At 36.2% G+C, this 17,322-nt stretch overlaps 1 pseudogene; it reads right to left on the bottom strand.

The window, feature by feature from the left end:
• Positions 1–15,172: 15,172 nt before the first annotated feature.
• On the bottom strand, positions 15,173–15,915 carry LOC103610800 (annotated as a pseudogene).
• Between the last annotated feature and the right edge of the window lie 1,407 nt (positions 15,916–17,322).

The raw sequence follows: 17,322 nt of genomic DNA, 5'->3' as shown, positions 1-17,322 counted from the left end.
TAACAGGATTTTCCACCCTCAACAGTTACAGTGGGGAGTAAGCCTCAGGTTGAGGGAGGGAACATCCAATCTACCGCAAGACCTAAATCCATTCTAGGGCCTGAAGTCCAAAGCCTAAAGTCCAGCCTTGTCCGGTTGAAGCCAGTCTACAGATCTGTGAGTGAGAAATAAATACTTGCTGTTTAAGTCACTGAGTTTTTGAGCTGGTTTGTTACAGAGCATCATTGAGGCAGTAGCTGACTCAACATGAACAATGCTTGTGTTCCTCAATGACGCCACCTCTTCCTAACACTCAGTAAGTGTAAGTCTCCTGAAAATCCCATCCTTTGCACTTAACTTTTCTTCTTCCAGGCTTGTGTTGCTTTTGTATTATTTCTATGCAGACAACTTCTAATTCTATATCTCGAATATGACTCTCTTAACTTATAAACAATCAATAATACTTGACAACAAAATTGGTACTTATAGTAGGACTTTATATAACTCACCCTCAGAAATAATGGGGACCTGACTATAGTGCCATGTTGGGGTGGGGTGAGTGGGGATCTTCCTTTACCAAGAAGGAAAGTCAGCAGTCCATGGTTGGTAGTAAGCAAAGTGTCAATAAAATGAACTGTGCCCCCAAAAGGTGAAGCTGTGAGGGGCTTAGAGGGTAGAGCAACAGAGCAATTCCCACACAATAAAGAATTCAAGGAAAGTACAATTGGATGCATATCTCAGAGGTGCATGTCTATTAAAGATGATGATGTCTATTAAAGAAATGTAGTGTCTATTAAAGAAAGTATGAATTCCGTTCCTAGTTTCTGGGTAGGAAGCAGACCATCAAATGATTCTGCTAAAGGGTGTATTTCCTCCTGCAGTCAGTACTCTGAGCTTTTTGAACAATATATGTTCGTGTGCGTGTGTGTGTGCATGTGTATGTGCATGTGTATGTGTGTTTGCACATGCTGAATTGAAATTTCTGCTCATTTCTTTTTTTTTTGTCTTTTTTCCGTGTCCGGCAATGGATCACAACCCTCAGTGTCACCCCCGCACCGGACCGGGACCGGCAACGGGATCGCAACCCTCGGTGTTGCTCCCACGCCTCACTCAGCCAGTGAGCGGGAACCGGTCTGTACGTGGGATCCGAACCCTCGGCGGGAGCGCCTCTGCGCTTCCCAAGCGGCGCACTAGCGCAGTGCGCCACCGGGCCGGCCCATTTCTGCTCATTTCTAAACCATTTAATTTTTTGCCTCTGTGGGGAAACGTCTTAATTGTCAAAAATGAGAAGAAGATATTTAGGAGGAGTAGAAGATTATGAACCTCCAGTTCACTCAAAGGCACTTCTCTCTCTGTACCTTCCCCAAACATCTGCCCCACATCTGGCCTTAGAGGGATGTGAAAATTCAGAGTGGAAGAATAATAAAAAACTAGCTTTGCTTTTTTCAATGATTATATACATAAGATGATCATATAAAAAAAGGCTGTAGTAGAAAACTGCACATGGTACTACGATATATAGCTGTTTCCCAAATATGCTTTATCATTAGAATCACACAGACTTCTGGTCCCAGCACAAATTTACTGAATCAGGTTCTCTAAAACAGGGGAATTAAATGTTTAAAAGGTGTCCCAGGTGAATCATATGATCAGGTCACTTTGAAAAATGCTGTTATAATAGGTTTTATTCCATAGCAGTGGTTCTCAACATGTGATTCTTGGGCCAGAAGCATGGCATCTTCTGGGAACTTGTTAGAAATGCAAAGTCTCAAGCTCTTTCCAGACCTACTGCAATAGAAATTCTGGGAGTGAGTGAGGCTCAGCAATCTGTGTCAGTATCAGCCCTCCAGATGATTCTGTTAAGGCTAACATTTGTGAAGCACTGTCTACAGCTTTCAGAATGGTGACAGATAACACCTGGGTGTGCCTACAAGAAATCTGAGGTAAAAAGGGTCAATACCTGGAGATGTTAGACTTTAAGACAGATAACACATTTTAAAAATGGACCTTGACGTTGCCTCTGTAAATAATATGTGAATCTACAACTCTTGGATTTTTTCCTACTGGAAAGACAATGCTGTTCAATCAACTGAATAGCTACTATGTGCCTAAAACTGATTAAACAACTTTAGTATATTGCTATAATCATTAAGCCCCATTTACTGGTGAGCATTTCATGGAGGAGTTAGCATTTTAGTGGGACTGTCGGGCTAGGGCTCACAGACCCTTCACACCCACTGTCGGGCTGGGTCACAGACCCTTCAAACCTGTTGTGCAGACTGGGTCCGAGACCCTTCATATGCCATGCAGACTGAGTCACAGACCCCTCATATGCAGGTTATGAGCTAGGTAATCAGAAAAAGATCCTAGGAGCTGTTGGCAAGGTTGACATACTTTATTCAGACATGGGCTCAGCCCCCAGCCTCCTCCTCAGCAGCAGCAGCCAGCAGCAGCCTCCTCAGCAGCATACAATAGCTTTCAGCAGATCCAGCAGCAGCAAAGTCCCCCTGGTGGCCTCGTGGGGGTGTGCTTGGAGCACCCTGTATCAGAACTATTTGTCCTTTATACTTAAGTCAGATAACCCAGGGACACCTGGGTGCAAGTCACATAAACAAGGAACACCTGGGCACACATGCACAATTACATCAGACAATAGCCCAGGAACACCTGGGCACAGTTAACATATTTACATCAAACAGGCTAGGTCATGTCAGAAAGATTCCAAAGAGCTGAGGCAGCCTGACCATTTTTCATTTTCCTTACAGGGACCTTGGAATGTAACTAGTGTTTCAACAGGGAAAAGTTGGGAAAAGAAAATTCCAAGTAGCAGAAGGAACATTAGCAAAAGCAAGAACAAAGAAAAATAAGTTGTATTTGGACAATAGTGAATGAAGTAGAGCAGTGGATCTCAAAGTTTATCTGCATCAGAAACACCTGGAGGGCTTGTTTAAACACTGGGATCCACCCCCGGAGTTTCTGATTCAGTACATCTGGGGTGGGATACAAGAATTTGAATTTCTAGTACGTTCACAGGTTGTGCTAATCCTGCTTGTCTGGGGACAACACTTTAAGTGTGTGTAATGGAAGCTGATGGTAAACAAATATCTAGAAATATCTATTAGTAATGAGGTCAGATTATAGAGGACATGAATTCATCCCCCAAAGTAGTGACTTCTCTTGAATATTAAGTAGCAGAAGGAACATTAGCAAAAGCAAGAACAAAGAAAAATAAGTTGTATTTGGACAATAGTGAATGAAGTAGAGCAGTGGATCTCAAAGTTTATCTGCATCAGAAACACCTGGAGGGCTTGTTTAAACACTGGGATCCACCCCTGGAGTTTCTGATTCAGTACATCTGGGGTGGGATACAAGAATTTGAATTTCTAGTATGTTCACAGGTTATGCTAATCCTGCTTGTCTGGGGACAACACTTTAAGTGTGTGTAATGGAAGCTGATGGTAAACAAATATCTAGAAATATCTATTAGGAATGAGGTCAGATTATAGAGGACATGAATTCATCCCCCAAAGTAGTGACTTCTCTTGAATATTTATTTATTTATTTATTTTGGGTTTCATTTAAATAAGGACCAATGACATGACCAGGCTCATTCTGGACTACTCTGGTGTAATATGTTGGGTTGGGTCAAGAAAGGAAAGACTAATGCATGTTCTAATATTACTTAACTCCAGTGTCCTGTTACCACCTCCACCGTTCAGCACTTTATCAGATACCCTTATCAGGTAACATATCAAATCCTTTCTATTTTGAACACTATCCAACTAATCAGGCTTCAGTGTGAGTGACTGATAATTATTTAACACTACTTAATTATTTGTATTTTAAAGGTGGTACATATTAATCCCAATGGACTAATCCCTGACTGTAGCTATATTCTGAGATACCCTTATCAGGTAACATATCAAATCCTTTCTATTTTGAACACTATCCAACTAATCAGGTTTCAGTGTGAGTGACTGATAATTATTTAACACTACTTAATTATTTGTATTTTAAAGGTGGTACATATTAATCTCAATGGACTAATCCCTGACGGTAGCTATATTCTGGAACTCCAGCTACCTATTCCACTGTTAAAAGAAAAATGTCAAGTAGTGTGCATGTGAGGAAAAGGAAGTATGAGGGGTCTCCAAAAAGTTTATGGAAGGATTTGCATTATAATTAATTCAATTTTTCCATGAACTTTTTGAAGTACCCACACATATGTTTTTGGGTGGAAGGGCTTCCTTGTAGGTTGCAATCAAGGGCAGTTCTCCCCAGCTGTTTCTGCTTGTAGGATATTACCTGCTTCCCTTTTTTAACTCACAGACCTCAAACAGCACCACATTTCTTTGTGGTACATTAGTCCCAGACTGCAGTTATATTATGACCCATTACTGACCAATCAGCTGTGCCAACTATGCATAGTGACTTTGTTCTAGTTAGGATTTGTACTTTCAGAATTTATTTAGTTGGAGTATTTAGATTTCCATAGATGGGAAAGCTTAAGAATATGGCATAACAATTTTTACGTGTTTTTACTTATCGTTTTGGTCTTTCATTCTTATTTTAAATGCTGTATGCAAATTCTTCTTTTATTGTAAGTTTCATGAAAATCCTTTTTTTAGTTTGTGGGGATATAAATAAATAAAATATAGGAATATCGACATAATAGTGTTGTCTTTTATTTGCTCCAGTTCCAGTTATCACTTCAATTCCATGTTATAGAAACATGTATAAAAGAAAAAGAAATTCACTTATGTGAGAGAACGTTATTTTCTCAGCTAATGATTCAATAAATAAAAATCTCCCAACAGAATAACCTGGCAGAGGTATTATTTGGCTCTCTAATGAACAGCTTCCCCTTGTCTGCAGCCACATTCCTCTTGCTGTTGCCATTTCAAGGAAACCAGAGAATATATGAGTAGACAAAAGGGGGCCATAAATAGAGGGATGCTGGAGCTTCATCCAAGAAAAAAATATTGTAGTAGACTTTAACAATCACCAGTTGGAAAGGTACCATACATTGACAAGGAAATACACAAAGTTACCAAGGATATTAACAGCTATATGAATATTGGTAGCTGATTGTTTGAAAGACAGAAATACTAGGATAAGGTAGAAATGTGAGGCAAAATGAGTGATCCAGAAATTAAAATATATATACATTTGAAAAATGTAGTTAGGAATGCAAGAAGTGAGCAATTTAGCTATATTGCCCAAATGTATTGAGACTGATAAATGTAAGATCACCCTTCTTGGCTTGTGGTAATAAATACCAGGATCATGAAACTTCATGTTTTCTCTTTCCAACAAAGTCAGTTGAAAACTACTCAGAAATCAAAGCATACACATGTGTAAAACACACCCAATATAGTATTTTACATTACGGAGAAACAACAATGAAATAAATAGGATCCATTTTCTGAGTGGTCACATATTTTAAAATGAATCAAAATGTTGCTAATCATGGATGTTTTTATTTCACTATCTCAGAAGAGTGATGCATGAGCTTGCCAGCAACACCACCAGGCTGATTATGGCAGTGATAAATTAGACTTGATTGAGATCTGAGTGTTTCAAATGATGTTTTACAAACACCATTTTTCCTGAAATAAATTGCCATTGGTGATACTTCTCTTGTGTCCTTTCATCTCTCAGTGTGGAGCAAATATAAAAAAGCAAAGCAGAACCTTTGGGGCAAGGTCAATGTTTAAATCAGGGTGTAAATCTCAGGGGATTTCATATTCAATATCATTTTTTGCCGTTGACATCAGGAGAAAGGTTAAAATATCTACTTTGAGCTTATAGGGATGTGTTGCCCTTTTGTTTATACTGAAAATTGAGATAGTAGCATTGTCCCAGCAGACTAATGAAAAAATATTTTTAAAATATACCATTGAAATTGTTATAGAATATTCAAATATAGCAATGTGTGTTTCTATCTTTTCCTCTAAATGGTGGGCATATTAATAATATACATAGTATCTTTTAAATTTTTTTAATACCTGCCATGGTAGTAGTTACTTAGTGAATGTCTGATGATATTGAAAACATAATGAAAAGAAGAAAATAATAATGCATATGTAGTGCCTTGGGTTGAATGTTTCCCCAAAACTTAATTCCCACTGTAACTGTTGGGGGTGGGAAATTCTATTATGGTAATACAAAGGTGGGGCCTTGGGGAGGTGATTATATTGTAGGACCATGCCCTAGAGAATGGATTAATAACATGGTCAGGGGCATGGTTCTGAGGGCTTTGAAAAGAGAGAGAATGAAGAGGTTGGTCTCTCAGGTTAGTCTCTCTCTGATCTGCCATTTTTGCAATGTGATACCCTGACATCACTGAAGTGGCCACCAGAGAAATCCTTCACCAGATATATTCCTTGGACTTTGTACTTCTAGCCTCTGAAATAGTAAGCAATAAATTTCATTTTCTTACAAGTTATCCAGTTCCAGGTATTTTGTTTCAAGCAACAGAAACAGTAGTTTCAGAAGAAAATCATGTAGTTTCAGAGATTATTAGAACTGAAAGGAAACTTGGAGATCTTCTGGGATGCTACAGCATAAAAGCATGGGGTTTGTATCATGGCAGTCTAAGTTTGCAATGATGGCTCCATCACTTATTGGCCACATGACTTTGGATTCCATTTAAGTTTCCTTAGTTATAAAATGAAATTCTTCAAGTCTACTGTCTTAGTGGTAATGAGTGAGTCCTGTGGGATTCCCCTGCACCAGAGGAATTCCTGACCCATGTGGATTTGAGTGTTCACCACTATAGGAACACCTATCATGCTCACTAGACAGAACTTAAAGGAAAGGCTTTTTATTTTGGGAGAAAGAGAATAAAGCTCTAACTGCTTCCCTGATTGACTGAGGTCTGGGGTTCATACAGGTAAATGTATCAGGGAGACAGGATGTCTTCAATTGTGACAGACAGCTGCTTCCTGCTTTGAGAGATGTAGAGGTATTGGGATGGATTGGGAGAGATAGGACGTGAGACAGGTTGTAGGATGTCTTCAGGTGCCATGGACAGTTGCTCCCTGCTTTGAGAGATGTATCAGCAGGATAGAATATCTGTTGTTTTTAGTTAATCATTAAGGGCTATCTGTAAAGGGAAAACAGTTAGTTCTATGGTGTCCACACAAATGTGGGGAGTTTTCTACATTTACATCAGCATGGTTTCACCCAAAAGGAGAGTGTGAGTAAAAAATTGGCAACAGCAAGCGTATCTGGAACATAATCCCAGGAAGCAGCAGTAGAAAAGGAGGGAAAATGAGATTGAGAAGGAGGCAAAGCCAACAGCATAAGGGTTTGTTACTGAGTTTGCTGCTCTAAGTAACAGGGTCTTAATCTCATCAGGACTTCTAAGAAGAATTCAGAATGCCTCCTAGAACTGTTGCTCCAAAGGACTGGAGGCTGTGACACATGTTCTCTATTGATTGAGAGGGGCATGAATTTCCTTATCCTTTTAGGCTGACTTTGAAAATGATCCCAGTTGGTTTTGAAGCTGTGGAAACAGAATGGTGGAAACACATGGAAAAAATCTCTTAGTGCATATGAAACTGTACACCAGAGCTGCAACAGAAATCAGGGATAGGTCGAAGGGATACAGGGCATCAAAAGTATTAAAGTTGCTTGAAATATTTACTATGATTATGTAATTAAGGTACACGATACTTTGTAGGCACTTAGAAAGTGTTTCCTTTTCCTTAATTTTAAAAATGAGAGAAGACATTAGAGGAAGTTTTATTCAATTTCGTACAATTACTTAACACCAGAACTGGGGCTGGATCCCGTGTCACTTGACTCCCATTTATTTCCTTCCTCTTTTTGAAACAAACTTGGCTTTAAGGTACAAAATTGAATAACTTATTATCCTATCTTCAGTCAAGCTTAGAATAAAGCAGGACATTTGTTGTTAATGGTCTGAAATTTCTACCTACATCCTTCCAAAGAAAGAGCAGTAAGAAAGGTGGCATTAACATAAGTTTGATCTTCAAAAAGTGTGGTTAGCTTATTTGGCTGAAATCCCGAAGAAAACAGATGTTTTTAGATAATTTTTGAAAACTCTTTTTTTATTATTTTATTGTAGCATAGTTGATTATATGTATCTGTGGGGTAGAGTTGAATATCAATACTTGTGTAAAATATGAGATGCTCAAATCAGGATAATTAGTATATTTAACATTATACAATGTAATTTTTCATGGCCCTTTACCAATTCCTCTCTCATCCCACCTCCCCTGCCTTTCCCACCTCTGGTAACCTCAGTTATGTTCTCTCATTTTGAAAGTTCAGTGTATTATTGTGAGTTGTATCTTTCTTTCTTTTTAAAAAATTTATTTGTTTATTTGAAAACTCTTTCCTCTCGTAGGGGCCAAAGCAAAACTTCACCCCTAAAGGTTTTTAATAAAAATCACTGATCTCATTTTGAAAGTTCAGTGTATTATTGTGAGTTGTATCTTTCTTTCTTTTTAAAAAATTTTTGTTTATTTGAAAACTCTTTCCTCTCGTAGGGGCCAAAGCAAAACTTCACCCCTAAAGGTTTTTAATAAAAATCACTGACAAATTTAGATCAATGGGAAGAAAAGACATAACAAATTTTATTATTTAACATGCTAGGAAAAAGCAAAGCATGGGGGGAATCACAAGAGAGTAATGTCCCAAATTCCAATGGGAATAACAAGGTTGTTTATATACCAATATTCATGAGAGAGGCAGGGTGGGGAGAGGTAGAAGCCTCAGAACAATGGCCTGAAACCAGGTTTCTCTGAAGTTCTGGGGGAAGGTGTTGTCACCGGTGAGAAGGAAGTCAGAAGTTAAAGTTAAGTAGAGACATCTAGTATGTAAGTGAAAATGCTTCAGATAGTCTCACAGCTGCCCTTACAGTATCCAAAGGAGAGGCATTGCAGAGGAAGCCTGGCTGTTTGCATTTACAGATGTAAATTTCCTTTCACAAACAAACAGTATTCTAGCTAGTCTTGTTTTTCCAGTCTTTTTGAATTAGCCATCTTGCATATGTCAAAGAAATCTATTTTGGAGCCAAAGTATTTTGCTTTCCCACACTATCTTTTGAACTTAAAGTAGCACTAGGATAGTGGTGGAAAAACTCTGCCCCTTGGAAAGGAAAGACACTAGTTTTTGTTTTGGTTGTTGTTGTTGCTTTACAGTGACTGATAGCCTTGACTGATTCTCAAATTTTTGTTTGATTTTTGAAGTCCCACTGCTTTTGCCTTCACTTACACACTTCTCCCTTTAAGCTATTTCTGTATGTCTAATTTTGAGAAACTTGTTGCAATACCTCTTCTCTTACCCACAGGCCAGTCCACAGGCTTCTGTATACTCTTCTTCCCCCCTACCCTACACCAACCTGCTTACCACAACTTGGCAGATACCTCCTTCCAACCCTTTTCTTAGGATTCCATTTTTATTCTCTGTCTGAGCTCAACTACATAGCAGGCAGTTACCTCTTGGTTTCCAAACAATTCATTCTTATTCACTTGGTCCCATTCTCTGAGTAGACTTGAATGCACATTTACTGATTATATATAAAAGGGAATAATCGAAATGATCAGGGAAATAGAGAGCTTTAATATTGTGGTGCTAGCATATTATCAAACCAGTTCCTCTTCTTCCTGAATATGTAAGAAAACTCCATTTCCCAGCTTTCCTTTCAGTGAGGTGTGGCCATGTGACTGAGTTTTAGCCAGGGGAAGTCTGTGGAAATAAGGTCTCTCCCCATCAATCCTCAGTGCTCAATTTCCATTTGTCAGTGACATGCCAATGCCTCGGGAGACTCAGGAAGCCACTTTTCATGAAAAAGAAACTGCAGCAATCTGGGTCACTGACTGACTGTGTGGAACAGCAGAACCTTCTCCTTCTGGTTCCCAATTGAACCCAATCTCGTCTGTTGCATAAATAAGAAATACACTTGTATTAGTTTAGGTTCATGGAATCTTGGAGTTTGTTATAGCAGTTATCCAGTCTTAACTAACATTGAAATCTTACCTTATAATTGAAAACACTTTACAAAACATATTCACATACTCACTTGACTGTTACAATTTTGTATGACATATCTTATACCCATTTACAAATAAAGAAATCGAATGAAGCAGTGTTATCAATGGCTTTGGGGCAAAGTCAAGGCAGGTTTATGGAACTTTAAAGATTGGACAAATACCCCTCCTGAGGCAGGGAAGAGGTTGCTTGAAAGAAATAAGCTAAGACATGGGAGTCCAAATATGTGAATATCCAATCAGGCAGGAGACATAAAATATAAGGGCCAGTGTATTGGAACTGCAAGGGTTTTCAACAATGTGGGAATGTGCAGCTGAAAGGAATGAAGCATCCCTAGAAATGTAGCTCATTCCCAGCTAAATTAGGTTAGAAGGCTAGGCCTTCTGGGAGAATCTTACACTACACAGAAACCATGCTGCCGCATGCTACATTCCCAGCCACTAGACATTCCTCAACTTTCCATAATTATATTGTTCCTAGATGCCTCTGAGGAATCACTGTAAAATCTGCTGTAATGTGATAAGTGGGATTCAAAACTTTTAAAGTGTAAGAAATGGGTCATGTTATTGTGAAGATAATGAAATCTCTGTGGGAGCCTGTGCAGCTAGCTGGCAGGGAGTCAGAGGTCCTGCTGCATAATCCAAAGTGTCCTTTTCCATTTATGGTTTTGCATCCCCTTGTTGCAATTGTCCTCTCTGCTTATTGTATCCACCATTATTCTGCGGGAACAATACTGGGCCCTGTGGCTGACTGGGGATCCCTACAACAGTGACAGATCTATTTATCAACCTTGTGCCAGTAGTACAATGTCTTAATTCATATAATTTCATAATCATCTTTATGTCTAGTAAAATATGATTACCTTCTTTGTTCTACTTCAAGAATGTTTTATTTCTTTTTGAACATTTCCAGTTCCATATACTTTTTAGAATAAACTTATAATTGATTGGAATTGCATTGACTCTAAAGGCATTTTGAGGAGGATTTAATTATGTTCAATATGTAATTTTCCAATTCATGAACATATCATATTTCTCCCTTTATGCACATCTTCTCTAATTTCTCTCAATAGTACATTATAGATTTCCATGTAGATGTTAAATTTTTTAAATAGCAGCTTTATTGAGGTATAATTCATATGCCATAAAGTTCAAACCTTTAAAACATATAATTCAGTGGTTTTTAGTATATTCAGTAAATTCATTCATTGACACCATCTAACTTCAAAATGCTTTTATCACTCCGAAAAGAAACCTCATACCCATTAACAGTCACTCCACGTTTTCCTCTCCCACACCCCTAGCAACTACTAATATACTTTCTGTCACTATGCACTTACATATTCTAAACATTTCATATAAATGAAATCACACAATATGTGTGGTCTTTTGTGACCAGACTCTTTTATTTAGCATTATGTTTTTAAAGTTTATTCATGTTGTAGCGTGTATTAGTTTTTCATTCCATTTTTATGGCCAAATAATACACTTCTGTATGGATATATCACATTTTGTTTATTCATTCATTCATTGATAGACATTTGAGTTGTTTTCACTTTTTGGCTGTTATGAATAATGCTCTATGAACATTTGTGTTCATGTTCATTTGTGGACATGTTTTCAATTTTCTAGGAGTATATTTCTAGGAGTGTATATTTCTAGGAGTTCAATTGTTGGGTTATATGGTAACGCTGTTTTTAACTTTTTGAGGAACTGCCAGACTGATTTCCAAGGGTGCTGTACTATTTCACATTACCACCAGGAGTATATGAAGTTTATAATTATTCCACATCTTTACCACTATTTGTTATTATTTGTTTTTCTGTTTATAGCCATCCTAGTGGATATGTTGTGGTCCTGGTATCTTATTATGGCTTTGATTTGCATTTACTAAATTACAAATGACATTGAGAATTTTTTCCTGTGCTCAGGGGCCATTTGTATATCTTCTTTAGAGAAATATCTATTCAGATCTTTTGCCCATTTTTATATTGGGTTATTTGTCTGTTTATTTTTGATTGTAAAATTCCTTACATGTTCTAGATAAAAGTCTTTTATCAGATACATGATTTACATATATTTTCTCCAATTTGGTGGGTTGTTTTTGCACTTTTGTGATAGTGTTCTTTGAAGTAAAAATGTTTTTAATGTTGATGAAGTCCAATTTATGTATTTTTTTCTTTTGCCACTATGCTCATGGTTTTATATTTAAGGAAGCATTGCCTAATAAAGGGTCACAAAAATTTACTCATATGGTTCCTTCTAGGAGTTGTATAGTTTTGCTTTTCATATTTAGATCTATTGTCCATTTTCAGTTCATTTTTGTATAAGATTTGAGGGCAGGATCCAATTTCACTCTTTTGCATGTGGATATCCAGTTGTAATGGCACAATTTATTGAAAGACTATTCTTTTCTTGTTGAATTGTTTTGGCAGCCTTGTCGGAAATTAACTCACCATAAATTTATGATCTTATTTCTCAACTCACAATTCTATTCCATTGATCTATGTATCCATCTTTATGCCAGTACTACACTGTCTTGATTACTATAGCTTTGTAGTGAGTTTTGAAATCAGAAATTATGATTCCTCAGCTTTGTTCTTCCTTTTCAAGATTGTTTTGGCAATTGTAGGTCTCATATTTCCATGTAAATTTTAACATCAGCTTGTCAGTTGTTGCAAAAATGACAGCTGGTATTTGATAGAGATAATATTGAATCTGTTGATCAACTTTGAGAGTATTGCCATATTAATTATATTAGGTCTTCCAACTCATGAGCTTGAGAGATATTTCCATTTGTTTAGATTTTTAATTTCTTTTAGTGATGTTTTATTGTTTTCAGTGTACAAGTCTTCTTTTATTAAACTTATTCTTAAGTGTTTTATTCTTTTTGATATCATTGTAAATAGAATCATTTTCTTCATTTGATTTCAGAGTGTTCATTGCTAATGTATAGAAACACACTGTTTCTGTATATTGATCTTATGTCCTGTGACCTTGCTGAATTTGTTTACTGATTCTAATAGTATTTTTGTGTGTTCCTTGAAATTTTCTTTACACAAGACTGTGTCATCTGAAAATACATATAATTTTACTTCTTTCTTCCCAATATGGATATCTTTTATTTCTTTTACTTGCCTAATTGCCCTGGATCATTTAGTACACTGGTGAATGGAAGTTGTGAGTGGACATTCTTGTCTTGTTCCTGATCTCAGAAGGAAAAAATCCAGTCTTTCACATTAAGCATGATGCTGGCTGTGGATTTTTTCATAGATGCATTTATCAGGTTGCAGAAGTTCCCTTCTATTCCTAGTTTGTTGAGTATTTTTATCATGAAAGGCTGTTGGATTTTATCCATTGCTTTTCCTGCATCTATTGATTTGGTCATGTGTTCTTCCCCCCCTTTACTCTATTAATAAGTTATATTCCATTTAGAATAACTCCCACTTGGTCATCAGTGCAATCTTTTTTTTATATATGGCTGGATTTGGTTTGTTAGCATTTTGTTGAGGACTTTTGTGGCTGTATTCAAAAAGAATGTGTTTTGTATTAATAAGTTATATTCCATTTAGAATAACTCCCACTTGGTCATCAGTGCAATCTTTTTTTATATATGGCTGGATTTGGTTTGTTAGCATTTTGTTGAGGACTTTTGTGGCTGTATTCAAAAAGAATGTGTTTTTTAGTTTTCCTTTCTTGTGATGTCTTTGTATGGTTTTGGTATCAAGGTAATACTGGCCTTATAGAATGAGTTGGTTTTTCCCCCTCTTCTATTTTCTGAAAGAGTTTGTCAAGGATGGGTATTAATTATTCTTTAAATGTTTGGCAGAATTCACCAGTGAAGTCCTCAAGGCCTAGCATTTTCTTTGTGGGAAGTGTTTTTGGTTAATAACTCAACCTCTGTGTTTTATGTAAGTCTTACCAGATCTTTTCTTTTTCTTTAGTCAGTTTTGGTGTGTTGTGAATTTCTAGGAATCTTTCTATTCCATCTAGGTTATCTAATTTGTTGGAATAAAGTAGTCCATAGTATTCCCTTGTAGTCCTTTTTATTTCTTAAAGGTTGTACTATCAATGTCCACTCTTTCACTCCTGATTTTAGTAGTTTGAGTGTTTTCTCCTTTTTCATTTGGTCAGTGTAACTAAAACCTTGTCAATTTTGTTGATTTTTTTAAAGAATGAACTTATAGCTTTATTGCTTTTTCTTTATTGATTTTTTCCTCTATTTTATTAATTTATGCTCTAATCTTTGTTACTTCCTTCCACTGCTTCCTTTAGGTTTATTTTGCCACTTCTTTCTAGTTGTACTATGTGGAAGAAAAGATTAAAGAAAGATTAGAAAGTTTTCTCCTTTTTTATTTTGGGGATTTGCAGTCATAAATATCCCTTTGTGCTTTGGCTTTCCTGTATCCCATATGTATTATTATGTTGTATTTTTATTTTCATCCATTTCAAACTATTTTCTAATTTACCTTGTGATTTTTTTTCTTTGATTCTTTTTGGATCATTATGTTTAATCTACTCTGCCAATCTCGGCCTTTTACTTAGAGTTTTTAGTCCATTTACCTTTAATGTAATTACTGATATGGAAGGATTTACATCTGCCTTTTGCTATTGTTTTCTGTAAATCTTATGTCTTGTTTGTTTCTCTATACTTCTGTTACTGTGGTTTTTTATGTTAAATACATATTTTTTAATATCATTTTAGTTCTCTCATTGTTTCGTTTACTATATTTCCTTCAGTTGATTTTCTTCATGGTTGTTCTGGGATTACAATTAGCTTCATAATTTTTTTAAAAAGATATGGATTAATACTAATTTAAATTCAATAGAAATGACAAATTCTTTTCAGTTTTTGTTTATCTGTGACACTCTCAATTTCTCCTTTGTTTAAAAAAAATTACTATTCTTTCCAAGTTTTATTCCCCCCAAAAAGGAGATTAAGATGTTCATAAAGAGTAATCATCATTACAATAAAGTATTCAGCTGAACATAAATGACAAGTTCCCAGTTCAGTATGTAATGTTCTATTTCCCTACTGCACAAGTTAAAAAATTTCAAAATTTTCTCAGGGTAGAGGATTAGAAAAGCTTTTACCCTGAAATGGTGTCCCAAATGAGTTGTAAAATTCACATTATTTTGTCTTCTATTTATTCTTTTCTCCCTATAATAGTTTATTTCTTCTCATGCTCAGCTTTAGCTTTTTCTTCCTCATGTTTTTTGATCAATTATTCTCTTCCTATTATTTGAGAACTCTAATTACCATTCTTCCATTCTCTCTTGTTAGTGTGGCAATTTCCACTTTTTCAGCAGACAGTTTACTAGCATTCATGGTCTTATTTAAGACTTTGTTAGCTAAATCAAGTTCTGACTTCAAAGTCATTTCTCCTTTGTAGTATTGTTTTAACATTGACACAGCTGCAGTACTATTGTTTTAAATGCATATGGCTTTCTATCCCCCATAATTTCCACTAAGAATACTCTGATAGAGCAGAAAGTCATAGTCCTTATCCCAGCCAATGTATAGCAGTGAAACACCAAAGTGAAGTTTTGCTCCAAACTGTGTATAACCTTGTTCGATATCATACAGTGCTGTATCCAACACTAACAGGGAATTTGCTCCTGTATTGTAATATATACCTTTGAGTAATGAGCTTCAGTTTATTAGTCAGAACATTAGCATTACCTGCCATACTGCAAGCCATGTCCTCATTGAGTTAATAAATTTTTTTTGAGAGAATGAATTCATCAAGAAGCTTGTGGATGTTGTGTCTCTCTACTAGAAGCAAAACACCATGGTTTGCTAAAATTTCCAAGCATGTGTCTGCATGTTCATTGCTTCCACGACATATTCAACTTGGTACAAGTGACCTTCTGGAGAAAATACAGTGGGTTTGTAATCATACCTTCAAGACATGTTTTCTGAATTTTATATAATTCTAGAGGGAAGAAACTGAAGAGCCGAGACCTACACTGTGTGCTTTATTCCACCGGAGTAAAACCACCACCATTGCCAGAGTATCTACTGCTAATATGACCCCAGTGCATGTGCAGAACCAGTTCAAAGAGATTAGGGCTGTTTCAGGTCTTTCCTGGGCCAGCCCCAAACCTTGAGTATGTATAGCCCTGTACATGTGCATGACCTTCTAGATTCCCAGGTATATGTTGAAGTTTATCAAAATCCCCTATTGACATATTGTTTCTCAGTTTTCCTTTGGATTTTAAATGAGCCATTTGTTAACCCCAACTCATAATGCTGATCCTGTCAGCTGTGCTGTTAAACAAGTGCTGCTGATTTTTTTTTTATTTTTATGACACATATACTGGAGATAAGGTTGTTCTCATAGCTCTGAGTCAGGACAAATAAATGCAAATCCTGAGAATGGAGCTTTACAGTAAGCTGCTAGAAGGGCTAAATAGTGACAATTGTTTGGAATGGGTTTTCTGGGAGCCCCAAATCCATTCTTTCTCTTCCAGTGGCAGCTAGACTACTCATTTTCATAGCTGTTGTAGTTGTAAAGCTGGTGATTTCCAAGGCTAGCACAGAACTGTAGAAAGAGGGATCATATTAGGTTTTTTGTTTTGTTTGTTTTGGTTTCCAGAAGTTTTACCATAAGGCTTCTAGGTAGTTTTTTGATGTTGTTATTGCTGTTGTTATGGACATTTATCCTGATTAGATTTCATAGGGCTCATTGAATCTATTGCTTGATGTCATTTGCCAATATTGGTACATTCTCAGTATCTGTATACTTCAAATGTATCTGTGGCTTCAAATAAATATGTATTATGCCTTTTTATCATGTCTGATATTTCTCTAATCCGCCCCCCCTTTTTTTTTTTTACATTTTCCATCCTTTTCAATCTCTCTGCTTCAGTCAGAATATTTCTTCTAATTTATCTTCCAGTTTACTAATCTCTTTTCAACTGCAATTCATCAAATTCTTAATTTTGTCTTTTGTATTTTTCAGTTCCAGAATTTCAACTTTTTAAAAATAATTTCCAGTTTTCTTTCAAAATTCTCAATTTTGTCTTTTAATTACTTGAACATAGTAATCATACTTTTTATAAAGTTTGTTTCAGGTATCTTCATTATGTGAATTTTCTGTGAAAATAATTTATTATATCTCTATAGTTTGTCATATAATCTTATCTTCTTGTAATCCTGCTTATTTTAAGTTATAAATATTATATGTGAGAAATTTTAGGGAAAATTTGAGGCTCTGGAAGACATACTCTTCTAGAGAAGATTTAGTTTTTTTTTTTTTTTTTTTCCTTTTTGTCTTTTTTTCGTGTCCGGCAATGGATCGCAACCCTCAGTGTCACG

This window comes from Galeopterus variegatus, unplaced genomic scaffold (genome assembly GCF_000696425.1).
Source record: "Galeopterus variegatus unplaced genomic scaffold, G_variegatus-3.0.2 Scaffold11804, whole genome shotgun sequence".
NCBI classification, from domain to species: domain Eukaryota; kingdom Metazoa; phylum Chordata; class Mammalia; order Dermoptera; family Cynocephalidae; genus Galeopterus; species Galeopterus variegatus.
Note: the sequence above shows the minus strand (reverse complement) of the source record. Positions and strands in the feature narration are given on the sequence as shown.